Source organism: Vulpes lagopus, chromosome 23, assembly GCF_018345385.1.
Source record: "Vulpes lagopus strain Blue_001 chromosome 23, ASM1834538v1, whole genome shotgun sequence".
NCBI lineage: Eukaryota > Metazoa > Chordata > Mammalia > Carnivora > Canidae > Vulpes > Vulpes lagopus.
In genome coordinates this window covers 20383434-20396856 of record NC_054846.1, presented here as the reverse complement: position 1 = coordinate 20396856, position 13423 = coordinate 20383434, and positions in this window count along the sequence as shown.

Here is a 13423-nt window from a genome sequence, read left to right as displayed (position 1 = left end):
GTTAATCATAAACTGTACTCCGGTCCGAGGCCTTGGGGCGAGGGAGAGACGGAGAAAGCGTAGGGTTACCCTAGGCTTAGACCTGCAGTCAAGTAAACTCTGGAATGGTCGCAAGGCAAGCCAGATGGTCAGGATCCAACGCGATTACTCAAAATTCTGTTTCAGAAATTTGTTTTCAGTACTTTAGGTGCAAGCCATTAATGACGCCCGTGTTCGGGTTCCTCGGCGCTGCTAATTTTGAATTCTTAAATGTTTAGTCCATGCGTAATTGTGCTGTTTTTCGAGAACACAAAGTTACTGTGACCTAAATGAATTTTTTCTCGTCCCAGTATTAAATTTTGTACATTTTGTACAAACACGTTGGAATCACTTTTAGAAAAATCTAGTTTCAAGTCAGACCTGTTGCTTTTCTTTATTTAAAAATATCTACATTACAGGGCGCCTGGGTGGCTCAGTGGGTTAAGCATCTCCTGGGGTCATGGTCCCAAGGTCTTGAGATCAAGCCCCAAGTCAGGCTCCTTGCTGGGCAGGGGAGTGGGCTTCTCCCTCTGCCTCTCCGCCCTCCCCCCTTGTGGGCTCTCTCACACTCTCCCTCTCAAAGTGTTTTAAAAATATATTTACATTGCATATATATGTATTTCTCATTCACAAAGAATTACCAACTTTGCCACTACCTACAACGTGGCTTATCTTTTTTTTTTTTTTTTTTTAACAGGTTTTGCCTTTTCATTGGCTCCCTCCCTGCTCAGTGGAGAGCCTGTTTCTCCCTCTTCTTCGGCCCCTACCCAACCCCCTCATGCTCGCTGTCAAATTAAAAAAAAAGAAAAGAAAAGAAAGAAATTTGAAACATGCTTTGCCTTTTAAACCCACAGAGAAATTCAAGTAATATCTAAACTGTAGATCTTAAATATTGAGTTCCTAAAGTGAATAGATTCTATGGTATTAATTTTATAAGCAAAAGACTTTATGATGTGCCAAAAGAAAACTAAGTCTTTTCTAATATTTATTTTAATATTACTTCAAAAAGATTTTCTGAAGCTAAACTCATGTTCAGTATGTATTTACAGGGAATCTAAGGTATATATCATGTTAAGATTGCATTGCTGAGTATCTTGAGGCCATATTAAAACCTTATATTTAAAAAAAAAAAAAAAACCTTATATTTTGAGACGCCTGGGTGGCTCAGTGGTTGAGCATCTGCCTTCAGCTTAGGGTCCCACATCGGGGTCCCCACAGGGAGCCTGCTCCTCGGGCAGCCCCGGTGGCGCAGGGGTTTGGCGCTGCCTGCAGCCTGGGGTGTGATCCTGGAAACCCGTGATCGAGTCCCACATTGGGCTCCCTGCGTGGAGCCTGCTTCTCCCTCTGCCTGTGTCTCTGCCTCTCTCTCTCTCTCTGTGTGTCTTTGAATAAGTAAACAAAACTTAAAAAAAATAAAATACTCAAAAAAAAAAAAAAAAAGGAATCCTGCTTCTCTCTCTGCCTCTGTTTCTGCCTCTCTCTCTGTGTCTCTCATGAATAAATAAAATCTTTTAAAAAAAAAAAATATATATATATATATATTTCCAGGAGCTTCACATTTGAAAATTTATCAACCTTGATTTTGTAGTTGAAATGTTCCAGGCACCTGGGTGATTCAGTCCTTGAGCATTTATTTCACTGTTGATTTCCTCTCAGGTCATGATCTCAGGGTCCTGAGGTAGAGCCCCAAATTGGGCTCTACACTCCACCGAGGTGAGAAGGGGTCTGCTTAAAATTCTTTCCCTCTGCCCCTCCCCCTATGTGCATAAGCTTTCTCTAAAATAAATCTTTAAAAAAAAAAGTTCATGATTACATTGCTTTAATTTTTTATTTATTTTTATTTATTTTTTTATATTTATTTTTTTTAAGATTTTATTTATTCATGAGAGGCACAGAGAGAGAGGCAGAGACATAGGAAGAGGGAGAAGCAGGCTCCATGCGAGGAGCTGGATGCGGGACTCAATCCCAGGACCCTGAGATCACGCCCCAGCTGAAGGCGGACCCTCAACTGCTGAGCCACCCAGGCGTCCCCGTTTTTTAAAAATACATTCAAATAAAAAGTTTTGCTCACTTTTCTATGCACAATAATTTCATCTTCGGTGACTGTGCTTCAGGCATATTTTTTATTTGAAAGCTTAACCATATTTTAATCTTATTTAAATGTGCTTACACACACACATATATATATATATTTAAGATTTTATTTATTTACTCATGAGAGACACACAGAGAAAGTCAGAGACACAGGCAGAGGGAGAAGCAGGCTCCTCACAGGGAGCCTGATGTAGACTTGATCCCTGCACTGGGATCACGACCTGAGCCAAAGGCAGACACTCAACCACTGAGCCACCCAGGTGTCCCTACACATATATTTTTTAATACAGTAATATCACCATCTCCTAAAGCCCCCAAAATTCCTTTGAATACTTTGAAAAGAAAAGGAACCTAGATACATCCTTTACCATGTCTTTATTTTCCATTACAAAAATTTAATTCACTGACAATAGTATAACCAAAATAAGAAAGTACATGATTGGGCAGCCTGGGTGGCTCAGTGGTTTAGCGCTGCCTTCAGCCCAGGGTGTGATCCTGGAGACCCCAGATTGATTCCCACATCAGGCTCCCCACATGGAGCCTGATTCTCCCTCTGCCTGTGTCTCTGCCTCTCTCTCTCTCTCTCTCTCATGAATAAATAAATAAAATCTTATAAAAAAAGAATGTACATGATCAATTAAATAAGTATTCTAGTATAGAATCTGACATGCATATCTTTGATATTTTTAGACAAATTTATTAAATACCAATAAGCCTTTATCAGAATTCATCAAAATTCTATATTGTCTTCTTTTTTTTTTTTTTCTATATTGTCTTCTAAAATTGTGGCTTGTTACCAGAAGTATTAGAATAACACATTTCTGGTGTTTTCGATATTTGACATCTTGGCAAAATTATTCTCACTCCTGCTAAATGAGTGAAGAACAGCCTCACTCTCAACTGGCTTCTTCTGATTCCAAAATTAGAAATGAACCACCTGTTGTATCTGACCCGGGGCCTGTTTAAGGAAATCCTTTAGGTATTTTGAGACCTAATCCAAGACAGACCCTCTGTACTCCAAATCCCCAAATATAGCTCACTGTTCAGACAAGGTTAAAGGATCCTATGACTTTAAACTGGACCCTAATTTACAAAACGTAATCTTCAAAGGGCCTTGTTAACATTAACTTCTGAAACTTTCCAAGAAACCACATCTGATTGAAAATGTTCACTCTGAGGAAGCCATGTGTGCACAGCAAAGTGAAGAACTCTTTTTTTTATCTTTATTTTTTTGAGTGATCACTATGTTTAATATGTGGCCCGAACTCACAACCTGAAGATCAAGAGTCACATATTTTACCAAGTGAGCCAGCTAGGCACCCCAAAAGTGAAGAACTTTTTAAAAAGACATTTTTAATCAAATAAAACCTGAAAGACAGACAGAATGCTCCTCAGAACTGAATGAAATTAATCAAATCATCTTATCATCTTAAAATGTGTCAACTTTTTCTTGTGCACACAAAGTAAACACCTCAAGTTTGCACTGAGAAACTTTGGAATTAATAATCATACAAACCTTTGGATAGAAGTTTTTTGTTTTAAAAAATGATAGATTTCCTGGAGGGTTTTTTTTCCGATAAAAGGTGGGTACTGTGGTAGCCAGCCTCTAAGGTGGCTTCCATGATCCCTGCCTCTTTATTATTCACATTCTTGTATAATCTCCCCACCTTGTATTATCAAGGTTGATCCATGTGATCAATTGAATCGAGCAAAGGTGACAGCTTGTCATTTAATCCTAAATGTTAAAGAGTTTATAAGAGATGTATCATAATACATCTTCCTTGTTGCTCTGTTAGGCTCTTGCTCTGGTGGAAGCAGTTTGCCATGATTCTTGAACAGACTTAACAGAGAAGTTTTCTAGGTAGGGAACTAGAGCCCTTTGCCAACAGCCATCAAGTTAGCTTTGAAGTGAATTCTCCAACCCAGTCAAGCTTTCAGATAACTGCAGTCTTGGCTAAAATCTTAATTGCAACATCATGAGAAACCCTGCCCCAAAACCACTGAGCTAAACTCTGACATCTTTAATTCTGAGATTCTGAGGTTCTTAACCTCAGAAACTGTGTGAGATAACAAATGTTTGTTATATTAACCTTCTACATTTTAGAATAATTTATTACACAGCAACCAACAAGGAATATAAATCTAATACTCCATTATTTCTCTTTACTAGGTAGACATAAAATATATTTAAATAATTCATGAAAATAATCACTAATTTAATACCCTTCATGGTTATACTAGGTCTCTAGTAAACTAGCCAGTGAAAGGAATTTTTTTTTTGATTTATAAAATTCTTTACAAAAATAGAGTGATCTAAGAATAAGCAAAATTCAAGCAGTTGAATCCTACAAAAAATTGTTTTGTTGGGAAAGACCTATTTCTTTCAGACTCTATGTGCTAGAAACTACTAACTATAGTCCACTTCTCAGTTTATTTCTCCTCAGTATTAGCTGGATGCATGACCACCCAGCCTTGGACCACATTTCTCAACCTACCTTGGACCTAAATGTGACCATGTGACTATTTTAGGCCAGTGATGTGAACAGAATTGATGCATTTAACTTCCAGGTCATCTCACTAAAGATGAAGCCTTTTGCCCTCTCCTGCTTTTCCTACCTCCCATAAGCTGGCTTGAAAACAGTGGAAGTTGGGGATCCTTGGGTGGCTTAACAGTTTGGCGCCTGCCTTCCGCCCCGGTAGTAATCCTGGAGTCCCGGTATCGAATCCCACATCGGGCTCCCTGCATGGAGCCTGCTTCTCTCTCTCTCTCTCTCCCTCTCTCTGTCTCTCATGAATAAATAAATAAAATCTTTTCTTTAAAAAAAAGAAAACAGTGGAAGGTAAGCCAGCATCGACCACAAAGAGTATACCCTAAAAGATGACACAGCAGGAGATGAAGGAACCAGCGTTTCTACTACATGCTCCATTGCCATCAAGGATTGGAACACTCACAATCAGGTCACTTTGTGAGAGAAAAATAAACTTATTTATCTGTCCATTTTTTGCTATTCTCTTGTTATAACTACTTAGTCTATGTGTGCTAGTATATTTTTCTTTCAATATTAAATAGATAGTAATATCAGAGACCAGATAAAATGTGTAAGAATTACTTCCTGAGTTGAACAGAGCATACTTTTTTTTTCCTGAGAAGTTCAGAAATTGTTTTTTCTGAAAATTTGGGAATCCTAAATGTTAAAGGATTTCCAAAAAGGTTTTCCATCATTTCAACCAATGATTTTATCACCAGTCTACATTCTCTTTCAGCTGCTACATTAAAAAAAAAATGTTTTCCTCTGCCTTAGTATCTCTCAAGATTAATTCAAGAACTTAAATTTTTTTAAAAAGAAGGGAGGGAAGAAAGGAGGGAGGATAAATTGGCATGCCCCTGGTACCAACTGACAACTAAGTGCCAGGTGGGCAAACCTAGAGAAGGATCTTGCAAGAAATTTGGTTAGGGATCCCAAGAGCTAGGGTGGCTGAGTCCTTTTCATCCTGCCCCCTAGGCTCCCTACTAGGGAGCATCTCCCACCGGCCATTTTAGTTAACTGCACCAGGCTTTCTCTGCTTGACCGCTCTGTAAGACTAAACAGTATATGTCATGAGACTCTAGCCTGGTCCCTATATGAATACTCAAAGGAAAGGAGAGGGAACACTCATCTGTGCTTCAGGGAATAAACTGAGTGAGTTCTAAACCACAGAACTGTAGTCCTAAAACCTTATTATCAGCATGATTGGAAGAATCAAATCATGGTTTAGTTTCTTATCGTGGCTGTCACTTCCTTGTGAGGTGAACACATGGCCATTCCCAAGCTGCAAAGACTAAGCAATCTCACAGTAGACAGAAGCTTTTATGCAAGCAGGTAGGCAGAGGCCCTCATCTCTCTATATAAACTCACACATTTCCAGTCTTTTTTACCCCTCTTTCCACTACCACCTCTCAATTCCTACTCTCACCAATGCAAACTCCAAAGTCTCATTGCAGAGAATTATCTCCAGTGGGATTATAAATTCTTTGTAGTTTTGTAGAATTAAAGATTATTTTGTATTTCCCAACTGTCTAAGAATATTTTTGCATATTTAGGTGAATATTTCAACATTTGTTACACATTTTAATGCATTCCCAATAAATCTCTCAATGAGGAAACCATTTAGAGTGAAAATTTATAATCATGCAAATTATAGTTGAGGTCTAAATATTTGGTCAAGATTATGTGTTAGGTTGGGGCACCTGGGTGGCTCAGTGGGTAAAGTATCTGCCTTTGGCTCAGGTCATGATCCCAGGATCCCAGGATTGAGCCCTGAGTCCCTGCTAGCAGGGAGGCCTGCTTCTCCCTTTCCCTCCATCTCCTGCTCTCTCTCACTGTCTCTCTCTCAAACAGTAAAATCTTAAAACAAACAAACAAAAAAATTATAAGTTAGGTTATGCATCATGTCCTTCTTTTGTTTTTTTGTCCTTCTTATAAAGAATTGAAGATAATCTATATGTTCAACAATAGAAAATTGCTTACATTTTAATATGTCCATATAATTACAATAATATTGAGTTTTTTAATGATGTCTGTGTGTGTGTGTTTCCATGTGTGTCTTTATTATCACAATCACCCAGAGAACTCAAAACTACAGATCACTGAAATTGAAGGGAGAGGATGGGGATGAATGAACAAAGATTGGGCCATAAATAATTATTGTTGAAATTAGGTAATGAATACGTGGGTGTTAATTATACTATTATGTCTACCTTGCACACAGTTTGAAATTTTCTATAATAAAAAAGTTAAAAGCAAGGCTTTTGAACTTCATGTTTCTTGAGCCAGAGTAACAAGGGATGGGACACAGGAATCTCTTTTATTATCAGTTTCCCCAGGTGATTCTAAAGATCAGCCAGCAGGTCTGGGATCATCTGAAAATTGGGATGGTGGCATGGGGCAGTGTACACCACTCAAGAAAAGAAAATCATGGATTTTTAAATCAATATGAGAGGAGGAAACAAACTCTCATGTTTATAATTCCTAAAGCATCATGAAAAAGTCTTTAAGACTCCAATCTTAATGTTGTACTCATTACTTTATATATGATACTATCAAAGACATCTAAAATTAGGTTTCTTAAGATGGTTGCAAAATACAGTATCAATATTTTAAAATTAAAATAAGAATATACAAAAGTCATCGATAATAAAAAGTACAAGAATGTACCATAATAGAACACCTGGGTGGCTCAGCAGTTGAGTGCCAGCCTTTGGCTCAGGGCATGATCCTGGTCTGGGGATCGAGTCCCACATCGGGATCCTTGCGGGGAGCCTGCTTCTCTCTCTGTCTTCTGCCTCTCTCTCTCTCTGTCTCTCATGAATAAACAAATATATAAAATTTTTTTAAAAAGTACCATAATAACCAAAATCAAAATAGATATGGAACACGCTACTCTTAAAACTGGTTTTATTGAGGATGCAATTGACACACAATAAACTGTACATATTTAAAGCGTACAGTTTGGTAACTCTTGCTATACTATGTGTATAAAGCCATGAAAGCATTCCCCTACGGTCAAGATGGTAAACAGAGCCATTATTCCTTTAAATTCTCTATTGCCCTTTGTTAACACTCTACACCCCTCCTCTCCTCAACCCTCAACTATCCATGAACTACTACTGATCTGCTTTCTGTTACTGCATTGGCTAAGGCTACTATATAATAAAATATCACAGACTGGTGGCTTACAGAAGAGAAATTTATTTTATCACAGTTCTGGAGATTAGAAATCCAATATCAAAGTGTGCTTAGAGTACATTTCTTTTGAGGGTCTTCTCCCACGGTTTATAGACCGTCATCTCCTGACTATGACTTCACAAGGTCTTCACTCTGTACCCATCTGAGTAGAAATTTCCTTCAAGGAAATTATAAGGACACCACTTAGATTGGATCAGGGCCCACTCTGAAGACTTCATTTTAACTTAATTACCTCTTTAAAGACCCTGTCTCCAAGTACAGTGACATTCTGAGGTACTGAGGGTTAAAATTCCAACAGATGAATTGTGAGAGTACATAGTGCAGCTTAGAACAGTCCCTGTATATTAGTTTTCATTTTCTAGAGGCTTGTGTGAGTGGAACTCTTTCCATATGAACTCTTTTTTTGCCTGATTTCATTCCTCAGCATTACTTTGAGATTGATCCATTCACGTATAAATAGTTCATTTCTTTTTATTTATAGAAATATTTCATTGTCCGGATCCGCTACACATTGTTTATCCATTTCCCTGATGTTGGATATTTGGGTTATTTCCAGTTTGGGCAGTTAAAAAGGAAGCTGCTACGAACTCTTCATTTTTCTGAGGCAAATTACTAAGGAGTGTAATAGTTGTTGGGTCATATGGTAAGTGTGTGTATAAACTTTCTAAGAAATTGCCTGTCATATAGTGATTTATAATAAGAACTACGCAGTTGGTTTTTGTCCATCTCAGTACCTGGCACAGAGCTTCTAAAACCCTTGGAATTTCCTAAGTGAAAAGAGTGATAAAGGTTTCTTTGTTATGTTAATAGGTGGCTTTGGGAAAGCCCCTAAATAACCAAAGGAGGAAATCACAAACTGAAGATTCCAACTTTTAGTCCCACCCCAAACTCTGGGGATTGGAGACAGGCTGAAGATTAAGTTCAATCACCAATGGCTAACGATTTAATCAGTCAGACCAAGTAATGAAGCCTCCATAAAATTGCCAAAAGGACAGCTTCTGAGTTGGTGAACACATGTATAGGTTGGGAGAGAGTAGAACATTCAGAGCATGGAAACTTTGTGCCTCTCTTCCTATACTTGCATCTCTCCCATCTGGCTATTCCTCAGTTAACATTTTATTTTATTTTATTTTATTTTATTCTATTCAAGATTTATTTATTTGAGAGAAATAGAGAGCACAAGAGCAGGGAGAGGAGCGGAGGGAGGGGAGAGAATCTCAAGCAGACTCTGCACCGAGCCCACCGGCTCCATCCCACAACCCTAAGATCATGACTGAGCTAAAATTGAGAGTTGGCCGCTCAATCAACTGAGCCACCCAGGCACCTCCTCAGTTAACCTTTTATTATAAACTGATAATATAGGAATTAAAATGTTTCCTGAATTCTGTGAGCAGCTCTAGCAAATTAGGGAGAGGAGTCCTTATAACCTCCAATCTGCAGCAGATTGGTCAAAAAAACCAGTGACACCTGGTCTTATGACTGTGTCAGAAGTGCTGTGGGCAGGTGAGAGACAGTCTTGCAGGTCTGAGCCCTTAAACTTTGGGGTTGACACTATTTTCAGGTAGATAGTGTCTGAATTCAGTTGAATTACAGGACATTCAGCTGGTGTCAGAACATTGCTTGGTGATGTGAAAAAAAAAAAACACACATTGCAACTGGTGCCAGAATCAGACTGCCAAACTATTTTCCAGGTGGGCTGTTTCATTTTACATTCCCACCAGCATTATATAAGAATTCCATTTCCAGGACGCCTGGGTGGCTCAGCTGTTGAGCATCTGCCTTTGGCTAAGGGCATGGTACCTGGTCCTGTGTCCAGTCCTGCATTGGGGTCCCTGGGAGGGGCCTGCTTCTCCCTCTGCCTGTGTCTCTGCCTCTCTCACTCTATGTCTCTCATGAATAAATAAATAAAATCCTTAAAAAAAAAAAAAAAAAAAGAATTCCATTTCCTCCACATCCATACCAGCACTTGGTATGGTTAGACATTTTATTTTCTTATCTTTTTTTTTAATTTTATCTTTTAAAGATTTTATTTATTTATTCATGAAAGACACAGAGAGAAAGAGAGGCAGAGACACAGGCAGAGGGAGAAGCAGGCTCTGTGCAGGGAGCCCAGTGTGGGACTCCACCCCGGGACCCCAGGATCACCCCCTGAGCCAAAGGCAGATGCCCAACTGCTGAGCCACCCAGGCGTCCCTGGTTAGACATTTTAATTTTAGCTATTGTAATAGGTAAGCAGTAGCATCTCATTATGATTTTTTTTTAAGTTTACTTTTTCTTTTAGTAATTTCTTCACCCAATGTGGAGCTAGAACATATGACCTGAAGGTTAAGAGTCACGTGTTCTTCTTACTGAGCCAGCCAGGTGCCCCTCATTATAATTTTAATATGAATTTCCCTAATGACTAATGATGTTGAGCATCCTTAAGTATGCTTTTGTGTTGTCTGTGTATCTTTGGTTGAATGTTCAAATAGGGGAAGGCCTTTGAAGGTTTGTTAGATGGGATCAAAGCAGCCCTTAGCCTCAAATCCCCACTCCAAGGAAAACCTTGAGTATTGTACCCAATGTCCCAAGAATTTTAAGATTTTCTAATCTGGCTGGTGGGATACAGGACTATTTCAAGCCCTTTGTATACACTGGGCATTGTTGTCTCTAATCTTCTCAGATAGTTCTTTCCTTGACCTTGGTACTTTCCTCCTATCCATGCATTGGTAAGATGGGTCTCCACAAATCTACCACAATTCTTTCTTTGTGTAGCTTCTCCTTTCTTGTAACATGTCCAGTGAATTGTAGCAGCCTTGGTCTTTTCTTGTCTCTGTGCCTCATCTCCTCAACTCAGAGAGTCCTGGGCTTTAAGTCCCTCTCCTTATACCACGGCCTGAAAACTCAAGACATTAAGCTTGGATAATCAGAGAACTCAAATGATCTGTTTCCCATCTTTCGGTGATTATTATCTTTTGTTGTCTAATATCCAGTGTCTTAAAAGCCATGGTTTCATATGCTTTGTCTGGATTTTTCATCATTTTCGAAGGAAAGGTAAATAAGGTTCCTGTTACTCCATCTTGGCTAAAAGCTAAAGTCTGAAGTAATAATTTGAAAACAAATACAGGACAAACAATGAATATTTTTACTTTTTATAGATTCTTCAGCTGTGCCACAAAATAAGTTCGGATTTCCCTGATTTTGACTCTAATAGTGCTATACTATCTTGGCTCCTACTGGAGACTAATCCCAATCATCTCTATATCTTTATCTGTCATGCCTTCTTGAGGCATCCAATCTATCTTTTAGAAATGCCCTGTGCTTTTCTTTCTATCACGTGGCAATGGACAAGCACAAATTGATGTATACAAAGATCATTCTTTATAAACATTCTAATTTTGAGAAACTGTTTGCCTCATTACATTTATATGTTGATCCATGTTTGTTAATTGATTTGTGTAAATATACTTTTATTTGAGGATTTGTTCAGCAAATGCTGTTATAACCAAATTCACAAGTTATACAAAAATAGTGGTAGTAGTATAAGAGGAGAAAGATTTTAAACAAAAGATGACCAATAGAGTTGTAAATGGAGAGAAAAGGTTTTCTAAAAATGGAGGAAGTGTATATATGGGATACATACCAAAGACATATTTTCACTTTGAAAAATAAAATGGAAAAAAAAAAAAGAAAAAAGAAAATGGAGCCCTTCAGAAAATTTTAAGATTTAATAAACAAGTTCAGCAAGGTTGCTGGAGTACAAGATCAATACGAAAATCAATTTTATTTCTACACATTAGCAATACAAAGTATAAAAAAGACATTAAGAAAACAATTCTATTTACAACGTCTTTAGTTTCAAAAAGAAATTAAAGAAGGCACAGTTGTCTGTATCAAAACCTCCATATGAATATTCAAAGGTGCATAATTTATAATAGTCATAAAGTGAAAGAAACTCAAATGTCCATCATCTACTGATGGATGAATAAATAAAATGTATCATATCCATACATTTTTATTCAGTAATAAAAATCAGAGAGGTAATTATACATGCTAAAAACATTGTGTTAAAGTGAAAGAAGTCAATCATAAAATACTACATATTGTATGACTTACTGGAAATCTCTAGAATAGGTTCATCTATAGGGACAGAAAGATGAGAGTTTGCCTCGGGCTACAAGTTACAGGAAAAAGTGGGAAATAAGTATGCAGGGTTTCTTTTGAGGCTGATGAATATGTTCTCAAATTAATTGTGGTGAGGATGTCACAACTCTACTAAAACCAATTGAATTGTACAATTTAAGTTAGTGAATTATGTAGTATGTGAATTATAAAGTTGTTAAAAATTTGTTTAAAAAGAAATTAAAGGGACACCTGGGTGGCTCAGCAATTGAGCATCTGCCTTCAGCTGAGGGCATGATCCTGGGGTTCTGAGATTGAGTACCACACTGGGCTGCATGGAGCCTGCTTCTTCCTCTGCCTGTGTCTCTGCCTCTCTTTCTGTGTCTCTCATGAATAAATGAATAAATAAAATCTTAAAAAAAAAAAAAAAGAATTTAAAGAATGGGGCGCCTGGCTGGCTTAGTCAGTAGAGCATGCAACTCCTGATCTCAGACCTGCCCTATGGTGTGGGATCATGACCTTCACCAAAACTAAGAGTCAGACACTTTTTTTTTTTTTTTAGGATTTTATTTCTTTATTCATGAAAGACACAGAGAGAGAGAGAGAGAGAGAGAGAGAGAGAGAGGCAGAGACATAAGCAGGCTCCATGAAAGGGAACCTGACATGGGACTCGATCCTGGGTCTCCAGGATCAGGCCCTGGGCTGAAGGCGGTGCTAAACCACTGAGCCACTCGGGCTGCTCAAGAGTCAGACACTTAACTGATTGAGCCACTCAGGCACCCCCCCAAAAAAATTCCTTTTTTTTTTTTTTTAAGATTGTATTTGTTTATTTGAGAAAGAGAAAGCATGTGCACACACGCATAAGTGGAGGAAAGAGCAGAGGAAGAGGGACAAGCAGACTCCCCGTTGAGCGGACCCCAACTCAGGGTTTGATTCCAGGACCCTGAGATCATGATCTGAGCCAAAGTCAGATGCTTAGCTAACTGAACCACCCAGGTGCCCCAAGAAAAAATTCTTAGATGATGCCCCTTAGCTAGCTCGCTAGCTCACCAGACTGATTATTCACCTATCGTCGCTCATCCTCAAATGTACCCTTTCGTGGCTTCTCTCTTGATGCTTCAACTTGGCCTTTGCTGATTACATTTCCCAGACTCCTTTGCCAGCTAGTGTTAAATTCTGCCAATTCTGAACCAGATTACAAGGTGGGAGGAGGAAGGAATAGACTTCTTTCCTGATTTTGTGCTGTTTCTGTGTTGGCCTAACTTCTGTCAGCAGCCCCAGCTTTATCACCCCCTTGGAGGTAGCCAGGTGCCAGCACTTCTCAGAAGCCTCATCCCCAGCTCCAAAGGTCACTTGGTCCAAGGAGGTGACGGGTAATCTCAAAGTCGTCCCTATTGTTTCCCCAGGCCTAGGTGTACCTATTGCTTCTGCCATTAGCTTTGGGTTACCTGCTTGCTCCATGCTTGTTTTTTCAGTTTTATAAC